The 20,156-nt window shown below is 36.8% G+C and overlaps 1 protein-coding gene and 1 pseudogene across 1 annotated transcript in view; one reads left to right on the forward strand and one right to left on the reverse strand.

The window, feature by feature from the left end:
- PRKD1 (protein kinase D1) overlaps positions 1–20,156 on the reverse strand; it is a 280,608-nt gene that overhangs the window by 185,727 nt on the left and 74,725 nt on the right.
- On the forward strand, positions 12,186–12,285 carry LOC112475560 (annotated as a pseudogene).

Raw genomic sequence — 20,156 nt, forward strand, 5'->3', positions numbered from 1 at the left:
TTAAATGTCTGTCTACAGGATCAAAATTATTATATCAGTATCATAAGGTATCAGCATCATATTGATAAAATATGTACTAGGATTGGATCCTGCTCTAGCCATACACTTACACCAACTTGTCGCTAAGTAGTAACAAGATTTCTTAGAATGCTTAAAACTTATATGAAAAAGGTCACTTTGCACTGACCATAATGGGTAATTACTACCCAAGGTGGAGGCCACAATCAGTGCAGACCTTGTGTCTTTTCAAGCCAGGGAATCTTAAGGCACATCTACCACTGCAAAGACATACATCACTGGGGCAGCAGCCATTCACCTTAGTTTTCCTGCTCTTCCTGCCTACTGTGCCTGGTACCATGACCTAGGGACAGCCAGTAAGGCAGAATGAATTGCAGCTGCACTACCATTTACTTGGCATTTCTTTGCCAAAACAAACACAAATTTGAGATAATCCCTAGTTAATACTAAAATCTAGGCAACATACAGAAACAAAACCTCACAGCAAAATTTAGGCTGAACCCAATACATACCAGTAACAAAGACATTTAATCAGGTACAACTGTAACTTCAGAGCTAAATATCATCCAAATTTTACATATTAATACTTAAGGCATTCCAGAAACCATCATGATGTTTCCACATTTAAGTACAAAGGATTGTCCTCAGATTGCTTGCAAGTTGTTATGAAAATATCAACAGAAATTTAACAATTACAATAGACAGCTTTCCTCTTTCAGAAAATTTTATGTCTTAGAAGACATGTCTGAAATGAAATTTTGTCCCTATAATTTTTTTCTTTGAGAATTGTACTTTTCTGGCAGCAATATGCAGTTCCACGCAGATCCACCCACTTCCCCCTGCTTTTCAAACTTATGTAGCAGAAGCACCACCAAAATACACATACATATTCATAAGCTGTCTGAAGCATTAATTCCACACATGGCAATGTATACTTGCATCTGTGGTTGGAGCTTCTAATTTGCAAAAGCAAATATAATGTGTCTAAAAATCTTGATGAGTGAGTCTTTTAAATTCAAGCCCGGAACATTAGGGATCCACATATACATAATTTCAAGCAGCAATAGGCTTAAGTTTTCTGACTACCTAATATAATTCTCTCCAAGTCAGAGTGTCACTATATGAATATGATTATTGCCAATGCTAATTTCTCTAATTTACTTTTATATTTATTTCAGGTTATAAATATTCATAACCAAAGTCCTCTGGTAGTGTCCCCTTCCGCTAAACTAAATTCTACTTGCTAGAATATAAATCTATTTTCTCCCATTCTAATTTATGAAATAGCTAAGTGGCTCATAATATCTTTTCAAAATAAAGAAAAAACAACCTGTCTTTTTTTTAAGTGAACAATGGTTAAGTGTCTGAAATATTGACAATAAATATTCAAATCAGTGATCAAATCATCTTCCGTATCAGTGATTCTTTTTCGTTTTCTCTTTTTCTCCCTTTTCTTTATAGTAATCTCACCAGTAGTTAAGTTGATATACTTCCTCGGCCCTTGAGTTCTAATTTTGCCTCAGTAGCTATAAATGAGCAGATCTCTTTTTACTTCTCTTTCTAGGGTGGGGGTACCTCCCGTGATGTGGCAGCTGCTTACTCCAAGAAAAGCCCTGGTTTGCTAATTTGGGACTTTTAAGCACAGAAATTTGCACATAAGTGCCTGACAAATAAAGAATTAAAGGATTGGCATCAGCCTAAAAGTACATAAACAGTTTGCAAGAATCCAAGTTGTAGACTTGCTAATTTCTTGGCAAATTTCAATATGACAAAAATCATTAAAAGGTGAAAATCTCAATTAAACAAGTAATTGTTTTAACAGTGGTTAAAGACGTGACATGTTAATGAATTGACTTTGTAAATTTTGGTGAAAGAAAAACAAATTGCTTCTCCACTAATATTTGGAAAAAGATGACAAATTACTTTGCTTGGATTTTGATTTTTGTTTATTTGTGTTGATTTTATTAACCATGCCGTTGGTTCAAAACAGACACCTAAAACTGTTCAGGGTTTCCTGAGGAAAGCCTATTGCCATATGTAGAGTTTTGTTATTTTAATGGCACTTATTTACTTCTCCTAAAAGGCTGCAGTAGCAAGAACTAAAAATGTTTATTAAAGAATCTTGCAAATGAACATAAAATGTCTAGAAGCCAAATACCTTTCTCTGGAAGCACTGTATTCTCTTATCAACTAGCTTTGCAGAATGCTATTTAACTACAAATAATTGTATCTTCCAGAAAATCCCAGTCATTTTGGAGTAGGTCCTCATTATTTGCAGATTCTGTATTTGCGAATTTGTCTACTGGCTAAAATGTATTTGTAACACCAAAATCGATACTCACGGTGCTTTCAGGGTCATTCACAGACATTTCAGGGTCACTCAGAGTGGCAAAATTTCTGAGTCACCCAACATGCACATCTCTAGCTGATATTCTGTAAACAAGTGTAATTTTCTATTTTAATACCACATTTTTTTGCATTTTGTGTTCTTCTTGGTGATTTTACCACTTAAAATGGTCCCAAGCATAGCGCTGATGTGCTGTCTAGTATTCCTAAGTGTAAGATGGCTGCAATGAGCGTTATGAAGAAAATATGTGGATTAGATAAACTTCACTCAGGCATAAGTTATAGTATTATTGGCCATGAGTATATTAAACAAGGTATCCTTAAACAGAAACACAGATTATGTACTGATCACTCAACAAAAATGTGACCAGAGGTTCACAAGAACCATCCCTGAGTATTTTATTTCCCCTAAGAGCGATGATTTAGTATTTCCTAATTTAGTGTTCAAAGTGACTTTGTAGAACATAACAACTGTTGACTGTATATTTCCAGTCAATTTGGTTGTGATATATCATCCTACGAAGAGGCACCACTCAGTAAAGCATAGTATCCCCATTAGTTTAAAACTTTGTTCCTAGATTTTGTCCATTCCTGTTCAGTAAAAATCTGTTATTTTAGATTGGGGGGTTTATTAGCATGTTATCTCTGACTTACAGCAAACAAACAAAAAACTCACCTTCTATGGATCAACCGTGATAATTTTGGGTCTAAAAATTCGACTATTTTTCTACTGCAGTCCCAATTCCTAAAATCACTACTCTTTTTCCTTTTCAATGTCTTCTCATTTGGAAAGACCATGTTTCAGGAAAATATTTGACTTGCTCTATCTCATAAAACCCAAATGTAAAACTGTGAACACAATAAACAGATGCCTACTTCAGGTAGGAGGACAAAAAAAAAAAAAAAACAGGGTTTGTTCGTGTTGTTGTTGTTGCGGGATTTTCTTGGGGTAGAAAAAGGGTCTTTAGTAATTTTATAAATATTTCACATGAATATCTTTAGATTCAGCCCTCTAGGTCAGTCGCTTAGGGTAACAATCCAATCCATCCATCGCCCCTCTCCTTCCCTCTCCACACTTGCTCCCTACCTGGTACCAGGATAAGACCACTGGTATCAATCCTCCCTATTAAAATAATTATTATATCCCACATAGATTTTAAGTTTAAAACATGGTTTCAGTTTGGGAATTTAAGACAATGCAATAAATATTATTTTGCCTAATACTTTTGTCTATTTAATTGTTAATTGTTATCAATCAGCCAATCAATCTTTGTTTCCGGAGAAACAACCCAATTGTGCGTGTATGTGTGCACACTGTGTGTATATATATATATATATATATGTATACACACACACACACACACACACACACACGGCTTGCAAATTATGGAAGCTGACATGTCCAAAATTATAGGACAGACAGGCAACCTGGAAACTCAGGCAGGAGTCGATGCTCAAGTCTCGAGGCAAAACTTCTTAGTTTTTGCTCTTAAGGACTTCAACTGACTGGATGAGGCCCACCCACATTATTAGCTTAAAGCCAACTAATTGCAGATGTAAACCACAACTACAGAATGCCTTCACAGCAGTATTCAGATTAGTGTTTCACCAAGAACTGGACACTATAGCCTAGCCAAGTAGGTACATATAACTAATCATCACAGTACCTTAAACCATAAAGCTGACTCTAATGAACACCAATAAGCAATAGGGAAAAAAAATAAATTGAGGCAATAGTCCTGGGCTTAAATGCCAGCTGTTTCACTAACTGTGTGTTGTTTCATTTCCCCCCCACCCCTGTCCAGAATCTCAGTATCTTTATTTGCCCCTCTTCCCCCAAATAAAGTGTATTAACGCTTACCTTTTGCTGGTATTGCATGGATTTGACGAAGAGCTTAGGGCAGTCAATGGTAGTACTATGTTATCAGGGCCTATACCTTTTAAAACTGTATTATCAAACATTTTAATATATTCCTGGCACATAATAAGGGTCTCATAAATGTGTGTGGAAGCAAGAAAGTAAGGAAGAAACAATGTAATGGAGGAAGGAAGGGAAAGTGGGAGAGAGGAAAGATGGAAGGAAAAAATAAATGAATAAACAAGTAAATGAAGGAACAAATGTCAAAGTTCACTGCACTCGAGACTACAAAAGAACAAGTCACTGGTACTTGAGACTACAGAAAATAAAAATGAGAACAAAAATAGTCCCGTCTCTCAAGCAATTTAGACCTGACAAGTCTAAAGCCAGTTTGCAAATAACCATAATACAAACATATTAAGAAAGATATACAGAAATGAATGTATCTAATACATAAAGCAATTTCAGAATTCTGGCGTAAGTTCAAACAAAAGGCACATTCTGAGTCTATAAAGAGTCAAAACCAAACACATGACATATGAGCCATTCCAAGAAACCATAGTAGATGGATATAAGTGTGGTTTTGTAGACTCGCATTAGCTTACAAATTAATTGATAAGGATTTAGTGTTGCTAAATTTAAAACAAGGTAACAAAGCGACATCTTTATAACGACACTATGGGAATGGAAAATGTAAAGGAGAACTGTAATTCAGTCAGTTGGGCTGATGGATAAGAGATTAGAGCCAGAGGATCCACCAATGTTTGTATCAAATTATCCAAGGAAAAGAACCTTACAGGTGACCCAGTAAGGCAATGAGGTTTTCCCATAACCCAGACATAACATCCTCCAAGACCAACCAATTCCTTACTTTTCAATTCTAGGCCAATTTAGCAACTTTCCAGTTACTGACTCTGCTCCACTAGTATCTTGCTATGGAGAGGCAATACCGTATAATAGCACACCATTCACTGGGAGTTGGTAAAAATAGCCATTCTAGTTCATAGAGAGATTGTGTGTGTGTGTGTGTGTGTGTGTGTGTGTGTGTGTGTGTGTGTGTTTTATTAGTGGGGGTTTGTCTTCTAGGAACTATAACAACTCTGGCTAGAAGGAATAAATAAAATGTTTGGAGCTTAAAATCTGAGAACCAGAAACTGCACCTCAATGAATCTGTCATGTGATAGTCCAGCCTGACAGCCAGTGCGCTCCTCATCGTATGCTGAAGGCTTAAAGGACTCAGAGGCTTCAAAAAACAATAGAGGATAAGACGTAAGAGCAGAATAGACCATTTCAGATGGAGAGAAAAGTATAGCTAAGGTTAAAAACTGGAAAAACACAATGTACCTATCATTAGAATAAACAGCCTAATTTTGATGTCCACACATAGGACGACTGACCAAGAAGATTGTGAAGGTAAACTGGCCATTTGGAGGACTTTAAGAGACCAGACTGGAAAATGATTTTGATTTTACTAGCAATTAGAAGCCATCAAGTTTTTTGTTTTTTGTTTTTTTTGAGCTGGTGAATATTAAAATTGTAACTATATATTGGCACAATTAACTTGTTAAGAGACAGGAGATATCTTTGATGAGGGAGTAACTGGCCTGTGAAGTTTATTGCAACAGTCTACGGAGAGACGGAGAGACGGTCATAACAATCCAACCTGGAAAGATGGTGGCTGGAATAAAAACAGAATGTGAAGGTGACACCCTAAGGCAAGGACAATCATTGGGATTCACTGAGTATTTAATTGGACACCAAAGGTTAAGTTAGAGGCCTGAAAATGTTGATGTGTCCTCTATGGTTAGTAATTTAGAGTACAATAGTTCCATTAAGGAAAATACACATGGTGTGGAAAAAAGCAAATACAGGGTAGCAAAAAAGACAGAAATTAGGTAAGACGATTTGAATTTGGCCTTAAATAATGAATCCAGATGCAGAGGTCAGTGATATCAACAGATTTAAACCATTCATGTAAAATATTTAAAAGTTATAGAATGGCATATCGATAAATTTAATTTAAAAAGCAAATGTGAACACATACACAAGCGTTAAGTAGAAGAAACATCAAAATATACTAATTAACCCTGGAAGTTTTCATGAGAGAAAAGAGTTTTGAGCTATATTTTCGAAAATTTGTAATCTAAAGATAAGATCAAAATAAAAGCACTGCCTTTCAGTGGTGTCACAACATAGGAAAAAATGCTGACACTAAATATAATCAAGTAATTGTACTTAATAGTATACATAGTGGGGATTTTTCCGAGTGAAAATAAAATAGCATATATTTATATATAATGATACCAATTTTTTATTTTTAAGAGAAGCTGAATCTCAATTTTCCACAGATCACTTCTGTTTTATACTCATATTTTGCAAGTTTGATAATTCAATAAGGCACATAGTGAATGTCTAGCAATATATAATGTAAAAATTATTGTTAATAAATATACTGCTTCTTCTGTTTCCCTTCAGTTAAAAAGTATTAGCTAAGTATCAATGGAGAACTTCATTAGAAATCATGGGCAAACTGACTCACGAGTTTTTAAAGACAAATACATTTAAATGGCAGAAATATAATTTTTTATTTCATAATTTAAGCAATTTGTATAATAATATCTAACCTGTTTCAGGTCATACTTGTTTATGACTGAGAGAGCTCTCAGCCCTCAGGTGAAAACACAGGTACAGAAATGATCACTGTATGCCATGTGTGATGTATAGTTTTATGTGTCAATCTGGCTGGACTACAGTACCCAGTTATTTAATCAAATACTAATATAAATGTTGCTGGAACGGTGTTTTGTGGATGTGGTTACTATCTACAATCAGTTTACTTTAAGTAAACAGATCACCCTCAATGATCTGAGTGGACTTCATCCAATGAGTCAAAAGAACTTAAGAGCAAAATGGAGGCTTCCCTGAGGAAGACGAGATCCTGTCTGCAGACTGCAGTACCAATTCCCACCTGAGAGTTTCCAGCCTGACAGTATGCTCTACGGATTGCAGACTCGCCAACCCCTACAATTGCATAACCCAATTCTATGAAATAAACTTCTTTAAATACACACACACCCTACTTATTCTGTTTCTCTGGAGAACCCTAACTAATACAACAAGATAAATGCCATAGCAGAGGTATGACCACACAGGGTGAACAACCTGTGGAGTTAGGGAAGGTGTCACAAGGGCGATGCCATTGCATTGAGTCTTGAAGTTATGGCACTGGGCAAGGAAGGGAGTAGGTTAAGGGGCTGTAGCGTAATCCAGGTAAAGGGACCTGGAGAGTCAGAAGTCCAAGAGTTTGAGAGATCATCAAGTGTTCAGAAAAATGCCAAGTACCTCTCCACAGCCAGAACTCCAGGTATATGTAGGGAATGGCCAGAAGCTCCGTCTTGATGAGTCACGCTCCATCCAAGGGCAGATGGAAGGCACCGGGGAATTTTAAGTGAGGGAGAGACATGATCTGAATTACATTTTAGGAAAGTCACTTTTGTTAGGCAAAGTATGAAAGACAGGTGATACTGGTCTTATATTTCTGTTCTCTCTTTATGGAGAGGCAGTAAATGTTATAGAAAGTCAAGTAAATTCTATTTTTTAATTAGTAATTATGGTATAATTATAAAGAATGCATGATAGCTGAGTGAGGTAAATGAATTAATATACTCTATTTAGTGGTTCATAAATCAAAATCCAATCTAGTAAACTGTCTTCACTTTTCACAACCACAGCAAGCTAAAGATTTTCCACATGTTCCATCCCCATACGGACATATGCAAACGGTAAGGCAACTACCTAACAGCACTATCGTATAAGGTTTACACAAGTAAACCATTCAAAACAAAAAGTTTTCCAGCTAATAATCTAGCACTTTTGGTCCTTCTCTGACAGCTGACAAGAGACATCAAGAACATAATACTAGCCTGACCCTTCTATGGCTGCTATGCTGTCTACCCCATAAATATGTCCAGTGCCTCCCCTTGTTGAAACTTTGTTTCAACAGAGCAATATTTAGAAAATAAGAGCACTACACTCTCAGCAAGTACCTTACCAGTACTGAACCATGTGCTTCCTTCCTCATACATAATCCCAACTAAGAAAACGCATCTTAATTTTTAAGAGTTACCACAGCAACAAAGTGAACAGTTGAAAAGCAATGAACTTAATCAATGCAAGTCATTGTTGGAAAGATTACCCCTTGAGACAAATCTCTAACTGCTAAGATTATTGCTATTTATCCAAAGTGTTTCTGAAAAGGTAAGAATGACTGACTGAGGGCTTCAGATCAATGAGATGTTTTTTTTCTCTTTCAATGAGCTAAAGCTCCCAGTAGACCTAAGCAACACTTTTAATCATGACATTAATCGATAACAATTATACCCAAGAGAATGCCAATGTAGGTTTTCCAGGAAATCTCACAGGGCTTAAAAGTGCTAAACTTGTGGAAGTAGTCAATATTGTGTGTTGTAATAGAATTCAGGGTGGTTTCTTCTTATTTCCCTAGAGCAGAATTTTGGTGCTCTAGACTCAGAAATGTTAGCACACTGCTTCTCAAACATTAATGTGCTTAAGAATCACCTGGGGATCTTGTTAAAATTCAGACTCTGATTCAGTTGGTTTGGGGTGTGGCCTGACATCTGCATTTCTACAAGCTCCCAGGTGATGCTCATGCTGCTGGTCAACAGACAACACCTGAAGTAGCAAGATGTCAAAATACATTACTGATTGATCAGGAGAAAGAGCAAAAGGCATGTGCATTGGCAAAGGGATACTTACAAAAGAGAGATATGACCATAAGAGGGATTCTACTTCTAGATCTTCCACCTCAAACTGACCTATTTGGAAAATGACTGAGAAAAATGGCAATACTACACATATCTAGAAGAGTAGCATTTTCCAAATGTATCCCAAGGAACTCCAGTTATCTAGGATATTAATAGGTGTTGCCAGAAAAATAAGATGCTAACAGGTCACATAACTGAGCTAAACAAAATTAAGTAATGACAATGGCAAACATTTGTTAAGCACTTACTATGTGCCAGGCATTCATCTAAACAGTTGACATGGATTAATTCATTTAATCTTCACAGCAACTCTATGAGGTAGAAACTATATTATCATTACCATTTTACAGATGTGGAAAAGGAAAGAAGGAGATGTTAAGTAATTTGCCCAAGGTCACAAAGCTGGTGAGTGGTGGAGCCAGGACTCAACCCCTGGCAGGCTGCCCCCTAAGTACAAGCTCTGATCTCTGAAACATGAGCACTTTCTAGTGTTGATGGGAAGCATGAATCACCACAAAGTGATATAAGTACTTGTAAGTTGCCAAGGAAGGGAAATATGCAATGCAGAGGAGAAAGGACAACTTAAAAGTTAGGACAAGAGAGAAAAATGAAAACAAGCTGAAGAAGGGAAAAATTAGAAATGAAAGTAATGTTTGGAGAAAATAAAAAGATTTAGGCAAGTGTACTATGGCAATGGAGGTAGCCATCATCATTCAGACACAGATGCGATGAAGACCAATAAGCTTGGCAGTGAACACCCAGGAGAGAAAAGCAAGTCAAGTTGCAGGTCTCCCCAACCACAGGAGGACATAAACAGTTTACTTCCACCAAATACACTAAAATAACACTCAAAGACCACATAGTCATGATTATTCTTATACTAATTACCTAATTTACAGATTATCTGGGCCCCCTGCTGGGTCTCTTTCTTCTTCCTACAGGATTGTTTGGACATTTTGCTTCTAATTAGCAACTTGTTGAGAGTGAGTGGGGAGATGGGAAGACAATTAAATCAGGGTTTTTTTGTGTTTTGGATTTTTTGCTCTTATTCGGGAACCTAGCAATAGGTTTGGGAGAAAGAGCTTCGGATGTGAATCTAATGATGAAAATACTTTCTTACTAATCCTGGATTTCAATGAACCCTCTTTGCCTGACCTTCACATCACTGGAAGAAGAAATACGCTGAGTGGACCCAGTCAGAATTATGTAGTCTGAACTAGAAAATAGCCAGCACATTACGCAAAGTATACTTCAGGTCAGGCAGAACTATAAACAAAGCAGATGTTTGGTTAGATGAGCACTAGGAAACAGTTCAGATTGTTCCAACAAACATTAAAACAAAAACTGACCTCGGAAACTTCTGACATTCACTGATCCCGGATGCAATATACATGAAGAGATGCTCATGGAAAATTCTGGCACTAGCTTAGGGAAAAGAAAAACCTTAACCGGAGACAAGGAACCACCTTTCAGCATCGTAAAATGATATGATGTGTAAATGTATTTACAAGTACCAAAATGAAAGTACTTTTTTCAAATGAAAGAAGTCCTTCAGCCTCCAAGAATGAAAAATGTCATAACAACATACGTATTCTTCATCATCACCTCACCGCCACTAGTACTACTGTCTGTTATTTACCGGGACGCCTATATTTGTAGGGTTCTAAGGCAATCCAATTTTGTTATGCTAGTACTTCAACCTACATTTACAAACTTTTCAAATGTTTTAATTTTATCTCAATGTTTTCCATCAGCACGTTCCTTTTTATAAAATCCTTCATTGTTCCAAGACACAAATCGTATCCCTTTGAATTCCAGATGAAAACATTTTAGGCCTACTTATGATTGTATTCACTAGACATGTATACACATGTAAAGCAGCTTCAATGTTATTTTTAAATATACTTCCAATAGTTCTCATTGTGTTGATATTAGCAAGGCACTTAAGAAAATGCTTCCAGGTGGCAGGCACCTGCTCTGGCTTTGAAACACCAACCTCAAAACCTACAGTCAAGCACCAAAATGGGGAAGGGAAACAAACTATATATTTCAGCACCTAGCAGTTTTGGCAGCTTATTGGAACTGGTTATTGCCAGCTGGGCATTTTGCCATTTCCTTGAGGCAAAATTAAAGTGGAAGATGCAAGGGTTTTATTGTAATTTTCCACCACATATTTATATCATTATGGGTTTTGTGCTGCTCTAGTCCCCACACAGTCTCACTGAATATCTTCTTATTATGTCACTGAAATTTGAAACAAATATAGGATGATGCAGTGAAAACAAGTGGGCACTGTGTATAGTAAATGATTGCTGAAGATAACACCATGCCTATCAGAATGGGCTACATAATTTGCAGGCCCCCATGCAAGATGAAAATGCAGGGCCCCTGTTCAAAAGGCAGAGGAAAAGTTTCATTAAAGGTACTAAAATATCAAGATTTTCTCCCTTCTTCTGCTATTTCAACCTGGTGTTGTTTATTTGCTATTTAATGCTGCAATTCCTCAGGCACAGGGATATCTGAAGAGTGATGACCTTCTGGGGTAACACCCCATGTGCATGCACACACACTGCCCACACACTCAATGCTCAGTTCCCCCTCCCTACAGTCGCGGACCAACCAACGCTCTGCACACCTACTTGAGGAGGGGAAGTCATCGCCCTTCTCACAGGCCCATCACCCCCCAACCCACAGACCCCAAGGAGTGCTGCAATCTCTACACAAGGATGTCTTAGGCACATAGATTGGCATGATTGAAAGATTCACCCTTCTGAGGCACTGCTGTGATGCTCTAAGACGGAGACAGCTGCATCAATGTCCTGTCCTGAAATGTCCTGGGCTCTTCCTCCAGAACCTGACCCTCCCCTGCAGGGACTGAAGGCAGCTGCAGTCGTGAGGCAGGAGCAGAGAGGAAGAGGCTAGGTCCTTGGGGTGGCGGGAGGCTGGGGAGTGAGCAGCAGAGGGTGGAAGGGAACCCATCCCAAGGAGGCGGTCACCTGAGCCAAGGCTTTCAGTCCGAGAGCAGGCTCCGTTATCCCAGCAGACTTCACTCACAAAACACAAATTCAAACATAAAACTAAGGGTTTCAAGAGAGCAAAGTCAGAGCATTAATCTCCAACTGAATGTTCTGGTCAAGGTCCATGAAGCCAGCCTTAATTCTTATAAGAACCCAAGGCCTGTGCTCACTGCTGAAGTATATATTCTAAAATTGGAGAACAGACATTAGCATGACCCCTGCACAAAGATAACACATGAATTCATATGTGTTCTGTATTTTTATTTTATAGAACTAAATACAAATAGACACACACATACAAAACTGGGAAAATACAAATGGAACTAAGGAAAGGTGGACTATATCAATGTCAGCATCCTAGTTATGATACTATACCATAGTTTAGCAAAATGTTACCACTGGGAGAAATCAGGTAAACTGTACAAGGGATTTCTCTATATTATTTCTTACAACTGTATAATGATCTCAACTCAAAAAAAGATCCAAGGCCTATTAAAGAAACAAAATACAGCATAAGGGGCAATCATTACCAAAACTATCCATACCTGGATATATTTAGAACATTAAATTGAATTGAATTTTATTCTGATATGATATAAAGGAGTAATCCTTTAAATAACTAGCTCAAATACAACATCTGCAATCAGCATGTTAACCACACAGTATTCTATCAGGAGGAATGTGTTCAGCTATATTTCTTGTTGAAACCTCTACTTTACTTAAGGTAAAATGAAAATACACAATCTAGAAACTATAAAAATACTCTGGAAACCCAAGTGGTCTAGGCAAAAGCATCCCTTTATTCACAAAAAGGGGGAGAAATGTGTATGGAATAACACAAAATCAACTTTAAAATGTTAAGTTCTTGCATCTAAAAAGTTGTCTTTGTGTACCACTTACAACCGAAAGTACATATTTGCTGCTGGTAGAGTTCATTTTTATATAAGAACAATGAAACATCTTGTCTGTCAGTTGCTGAAATATCAAAAGTATAAAAGGGAAAAATCTGAATTCTCCAGGCTGAGTTCCCAAGGAACTGAGCAGATGAGAAAATTCTATGTTGCCTTTTAGGACTGTGTGTGTGAGCAAATGCCCAAAGAGGATCAATTTTGTCACAGTCCTAGAGGAAAGGGTGCAGCCACATCTGTAGGGCCTCAGAGACAGAGACTGCTCAAAAGACATCTAATTCTACTTTGACTGCATTAAATAAGGCAACAGAAGAGAAACACACCACAGAACCCAACGGGCTGGAGGTCCTTAATAGACTTTAGCAATTTATATCAACCAAGGCAGCCTGCTCCTCACTCTGACCTCTCAAATCCTTAGCACCAACTCAATAAAAATTATGCATCCAATTACCATTTCTTGCTGTCAGACAATGCTCGTAGCCAAGGTAAACACACCTTTGTTAGGTTACAGCAGAGGGACTCTGCAGAGACCTGAAGAACTGATTAAACAAAGAAAAAAGTTTGGGATCCAAATTAATTTTGCCACTGCTAACTCTGTACCTCTGGGTAAAACACTGAGCTGTTCATTAGTAACATGGAATCTGAATTTCAAAGATGAATAAATATTCATTTACTTTGGGTAATTACATACTAAGGCATTCAAAAAATATTTGTTGAATGAAAGGCTGAATTAATGAATGGATTGGACAGACCTCTCTTCAACCTGCCTTTTTTCTCTTTACTAGCAAAATTCCCTTTCGGCTTCATTTTAGAGTTAAAATATCAAAGAAGAAGGGGAGGAACCACAAATAAAACATCACTTCGTTCACGACCTCACTTGACTGTATAGTGCAGGCCCACTACATAATTAATCACTGTCGGCACTAGTCAGATGTGGATATGCCAACAACTCTATGTCAGGATTTGCCAGGTGTGGCAAATTACTGAGTGTTCATCTAGCCAAGCTTGAGCCTGGAAGTCTAACAAAAAGCACTTAAGAACCTCCAGAGGCTGGAGAGCAGCATTGGCTGACTATCAACGTCCCCACACTCATGGTGCCCTAGTTTGGTTCTGGCAGTCTCAAATTCCTACAGGTTCCCAGGCTCCTGACTGTGCCAGTGTACTGAGGAACTGGCCTTTTCCTCGCCCCATCTAGGGCCTTCAAGTTCTTAACAGTTCACCTCTGATGTCTGCATGTGTCCCAACTACAGTCCACACACCTGCTTTGAATATTCCTTCTCAAAGGTACATTCAAAGCCCCCCTCTCCACTCGGCACAGACTCGGATCCTATGCTGGCTGGGAGCCCATCTCAGCAAATCCCTGCTGCCAACATTGCTGGCACCAACACAGATGCAGCGTTGTATCTACTCACCACAAAAACCCTGACTCTGTTCTATTCTCTCATTGATTCCTTAGCACTCGAAACTATATTAATTATATTTCACAAAATTTAATTAACTACATGCAAAAATTTTAATGACTAAGCAAAATACAGGTAAGAGCCTACTTGAATTGCTTGAATTGCATCACTATATGAACAGTGTAAAGGATTTATTTACTATTTAAATAAATACCAACCTAAAAGAAGATGACAAATGCATGGTTTAACACAGATGAACAGCACAAAGTATTTGCACTGATTCTCAAAAACTAGTTTTCTGAAATGTGTCATTCAATTCAATTGTGGCTCCAACTTTCCTGCTCTTGTTCCCAGTTCTATGTAAGGCTTCTCCCTACCTTTAAAGCTAAAAAGCTACTTTAAAAAGTATATCAAATGACCTTTTAATCATCAAAGAAAAATTATCACAGTTGACTGCAAACTACCATAACATTAAATAATTAATCATGACATAGCAAAACTATACCATTAGAAATATCTAAATTATTTAAGATAAATTAAATATATGGTAACTAGCTATTTTTTCTAACCCAGGAGTAAATCATATTAACACGAATACCACAGTCTCGTGATTTATATCCTTCCAGCATATTCTCACCTCTTTATTCCAGACATTCACTTTCAAAACGTCCCTAGAGGGAAATTGTTGAGAGCAAGATGTTAAACATGACAGTAAAGGAAAATCTAAGTGCAAAACGAAAGCCTCTGCCACAAATGCAGGTCTGAATATGAAAAGAGAAAACAGAAAATGGGGGAGCATTTTATTGATAACAATCTAACTATTAATCCAAGTGGTACTTAATTAGACAGCCTGGACAATTTATAGAACTATGTAATGGAACAGTCACTAAGAATTCAGCCTAATGCTTCATGTAACACCCACCTGTCTGGAGAGTAGAGCATGTCTCCTCTCAAGGTTCTTCCCAGGAGACCATTAAGAATGTATGTACTTCAAAGGTCTTTAAGTGGACTCACAGTCCACTGAACATTTCCAACTGTGCTTCTCAGATAGCACAACTCTAGATCTCATTTTCATTTCCAGGTAAACTACACAAATTGTAATAGCTCTTATGTCTACCAGTTTAAATGTAGCACCCGTTTCCTATACATTAACAATACTCATTTCTTCGTTAGCTTAAAATTCTACCTTCAATGTAGGTGTAAGCAAAGGGAACAATAAACAGAACACAGTCATGCCAGTAGTTAATCAAAACTCCTCTTTAAAAGCTTTTTATCAGAAGTTACAAAAATCGGCACAGAGGAAAGGCCAGGCTCACGGAGCTGCCACCACTGACAAACAGAAGAACAAACCATGCGACACACATTAAGGAACGACAACAGAAGTGTGGTAGTATGGAGGTGCTTTTCACTCTTTTTAAAAATATGTTTGATTGTTACTTAAATCTATTGTTAGGAAATTTATAACATAATTAATAGAAAAACATACCCATGAACACAACATTTAAATAATCTGGAAAGCTATCTGCTTTTTAAGTTCTCATCATTCACTGTCCAACACATGAACTTCTTTTAATTATCTGTCCTTAAGTGATTTCCTTTTCTATTAAATATATACCTTTATCTACATCATTAATAATCTTCAGAAGTTTATATTAACTCTGACCTTGCCTTGTGTGAAGATGGTGGTTTTAGAGCACCTTGAGCTTTGCTGACAGTTTTATATTTCAATGGAGTATAAATGTTGTTGCTATGGACTGAATGTTTGTGTTCTCTGAAATTCATATGTTAAAACTTGAATCCACAATGTGATGGTATTAGGAGATGGGGCCTTTGGGAGGTAATTAGGTCATGAGGGTGGAGCCCTCATGTTGGAATTAGTGCCCTTATAAGAAGAGATACAGAGAGTTTGCTCTCCTTAACACGTCAGGACACAGCAAGAAGACGGCCATCAGCAAACCAGGAAGAGGGCTCTCACCAGACACCAGATCTGTTAACACCTTGATTTTGAATTTCCCAGCCTTTAGAACTGTGAGAAATATGTGTTTGTTGTTTAATCTACCCAGTCTGTGGTAATTTGTTATAGCAGCCTGAACTAAAACAGTTGTCATCCAGGATATTATGCCCTCAATAAAGTATAGCATTTATTCCATGTAGCCTTATGTTACTAAAAATGGTCTCCACATGTTGAAATGTCCCCAAATTCCTGGCAGTCCAAGACATGTTTTCTTTGTTGCTGCTTACAGTATAAAATAAACTACCAGTGGCATACCAGGCTTTAAAAATGATTAATTTTAAATAAATTTCGATTTTTAAAAAACATATTACAGTCTAAAGGTTTACAACTAATTTTTCTAAATATACATTTACATACTACACTTTTATGCTAGTTGTTTTTTTTGGGGGGGGGGTTTGGTTGTTATTTTTGCTTTAAGAATAAAAATATATCTCCTAGGATCATCTTTGAAAATGTTTTCTTTTAAGTTTACATACTTGACATCTGTGAAATTTTGAACTAAAATAGATGTTCTTCCTAAGAACTATGGATCAGCTCTAAATCAAAATGAAGACATTCTCTGAGTAAGCAGAAATCCAGGAGTAAATAAACATATTTAGCCTTTTAATAATGCCTTCTCTCAACCAAGCCAAAGCACAAGAATGAGTAGCAAATTAACACATGTTGACTTTTGAAAAGATTAAATTTAAAAAATGATCTACAGTTCTTCAATCAAGGGCCCCCTCCTTCTCTAAAGACTCTCAAAAGTGCAATGAATTCTGATCTCCACTAAGTCACATTACAAGGGAAAGGGATAAGTGTGGAAAGGTTGGGGAAGAAAAGATGTTTGTTTTATTTAACAAGCATACCATTTACTATATTCTATGTACTATTTTAATCATTTTACAAATATTAATTCAATAAATCCTCAGAACAATTTTAAGAGTAGGTACTGTTATATTATCATTTTAGAAATGAGAATGTAGAAAACAGAGACAGAGACAGAGAGAGTAAATTGCCTGAGACCACTAGGCTAGTAAACTGCTTGGGTCAAGATCTGAACCCAGGCAGTAAGACTATATAGTCTACACTCTTAATAATTGCCTTACTCTGCCTTTCCTGGCCACTGCTTCCTTAATTCTTCTCATAAACTCCACCAAAAATCCACTCAAAGAAAAAAAAGAAAACATCTTGATTACAGAGGAAAATAAAAGTACATAGCTTTGAAGTTTTTTTCCTCCTCGGTTAAAAGCAACATAAACTATTTCTCTTTGAAAAAAAAAATTGACTTCCAAACACAAATGACAAAAACAGCAGGGAAGTAAATGCTATTTTCAAGTTTCTAGGAGGTTATCGTAAACAATGATGAGAGAAAAACAAATTAAAATTTTTAAAAATGGCATCTGACAGTAACCCTTTTACCTCGCTGCCTGTGACAATGTGACTGCACTGCGTAAGGTGGCTGTGCAGAGCACCCTATGGTGTGAAAATGAAAGATGACCACGCTTGGAAAGAAAAGAGAAGCATATTGTAAGCAAGAGTAAACGCACAGTAAGGTCTGACTGTTGTGGAAATAAGCCCAGGCTGCTTCTCAATTCATGAGTTTAGCTGAGATGGCAGAACAGATGACAAACAACAACAAACAGAAACACCATACCACACAATTCTCTTCAATAGTGGGCATAAATATCCACAGAAGCTTATTTAATTTGATGCTAATTTATTTTCTTGTTTAAACATTTTAAAAATTTGTTATCTATTAAATATTCATGTATTATGTTTTAATACCTTGAGGATTTTATTCTCTAAGGAATTGATTAAGAAGTACCTATGGTCAAAATAGCACACTTTCTTCAAAAAAGCAGCTAAGCTTTAATTCAAAAACTTGATAGTTTGAATTAACTGGTCAACATATGGAACTGGAGGTGAACTCAAACTTATTGGCATTTAAAATTTCAAAATACTGAAATGAATATTTCATTTGAAATACTTCATTTTATTTCAAAATAAAACAAAACTATTACCTGTTCTCCAATACAATTATTTTTGTTCAGTTTTAGTATCAAAGAAAACCCAGTGCTAAGCTTTCTTTTTCTTTTCTTGCAGTACCAAAAAGAACCTATTTATTTACCATATGTTGGTTTATTCAATCTACTTCTTTTGGATATAAACATTGTTTTAAGAATCTGCTCAATTTTTGTGTGAAGTTTCACAAATATCAATTTACACAAAGAAAATTAAGTAGAGTTTTAATGTAGTAATTATTTATTAGATATGGTAATCACCTACTAGCTCAAATCCAACTATGTGTTAATTTAAGAAAAAAATGATTAAGCAAGATCTACCGACATAAACACTCTAAAATAAGGAATGTTCCACTAAAAAAAAAAAAAAAAAAGAGGGTGGGGTTCACTACATTCTTCAAAAGTCAATGTTGTAAAATACAAAGAAAAGCTGTGGAAGTGTCCACATTAGAGGAGAGTAAAGAGACATAACCACCAAATGCAATTCCCAACCCGAGGCTGGATCCTGCATTGGACAGGGGAGAACATGCTACAGAAAGTTACTGACTCAGTTGATAAAAATGTTATACGAGTGATAAAGAATTTGGTCAATGATAAACTCGTTTAGGTTGATAATTATACTCTAGTTGCGTAAAAGAATAAGCTATCCTTAGTAAATACACACTGAATTAGATGGGTGCAAAGGGCTATGGTATTGTAGCATCCTCAGATGATTCTGGGAAAAACAGTATGAGAATGAGGGAGAGAGAACATAAATGATAAAGCAAACAGGGTAAAATGTTAATGAATCTGTGTAAAAGATAGAGGGGTATTCTTTGTATTATTTTTGTTGTTTGGGTGAATTTGAAATTATTTCGAAATAAAAAGTAAAAACAACAACAGTGAAAAACTATGACCTGAACCAGCAGTATGAATGAAACCCCATGGATGGAATTCACTCTTTACAAGACGCAGACACACAAACTCCTGACACATGTTTTCAAGGCATTGATACTATGCTTTAGACTATCACAGACATTCAAGTCTCAAAAGGCCTTGGTGCACGGAGAGGGCCGATTTTCTCTAACATTAAGATCTCTACAAAAAGGAACTCCTGAATACGCTCCAGTTCTCAGACACTATAAATTCACAGTCTCCACAATGAGAAGGTGAGGCACATCCACTTTAAACACAATAGCTGCAAGATTTCAAAGCCACTGCAGATCAGCCCCGGAAATAAGGTTCATTCACATCACCAATCTAGAAGCAACATCTTCTGTCTACAATTCTAGTGGTGGTCTAACTTAGTGAATACTTCCTTACTGCCTATTATGTACAGGCACTAGGCTATGTGCTAGGAAGAGAAATACGTGCTTTGACACTGACATTAAGGAAATCACAATTTAAGGAGAAAAAGGCATATAATTCTATAATCACAATAGAATCTATAAAATGTTGCTGTAATAAAGGTGTATTCCAAGTGTTCTGAGAAGGATTTAGTGAATATATGAGACTTAGCTGCATTCAATTATTCAATAAGGACTTACTCTGTGTCAGGGAAAGGAACCTTAAGGAAAAGTAAGTAATCCCCCAGCTGACAGGGAAAGTAGTGAGAAAGGAATTCCAGATAAAAGCAAAAAGCAGCTAATAAGACAATGGCATAGAGTCATGAAAGCATATGCTATTTTCACTGAATAGTAAGAGTTCAGTATGGCTAGGAGCACAGCATCTCCTGGGAGTGTGGATAATAGAGGAGGTAAAACCAATTACAGCCAGATCTTGATGGCTTTGTATGATATTCTAAGGAACTACAAGGTAATCTTATGAAG

The sequence above is a fragment of the Pteropus alecto genome, unplaced genomic scaffold (assembly GCF_000325575.1).
Source record: "Pteropus alecto unplaced genomic scaffold, ASM32557v1 scaffold171, whole genome shotgun sequence".
Lineage (NCBI taxonomy): Eukaryota > Metazoa > Chordata > Mammalia > Chiroptera > Pteropodidae > Pteropus > Pteropus alecto.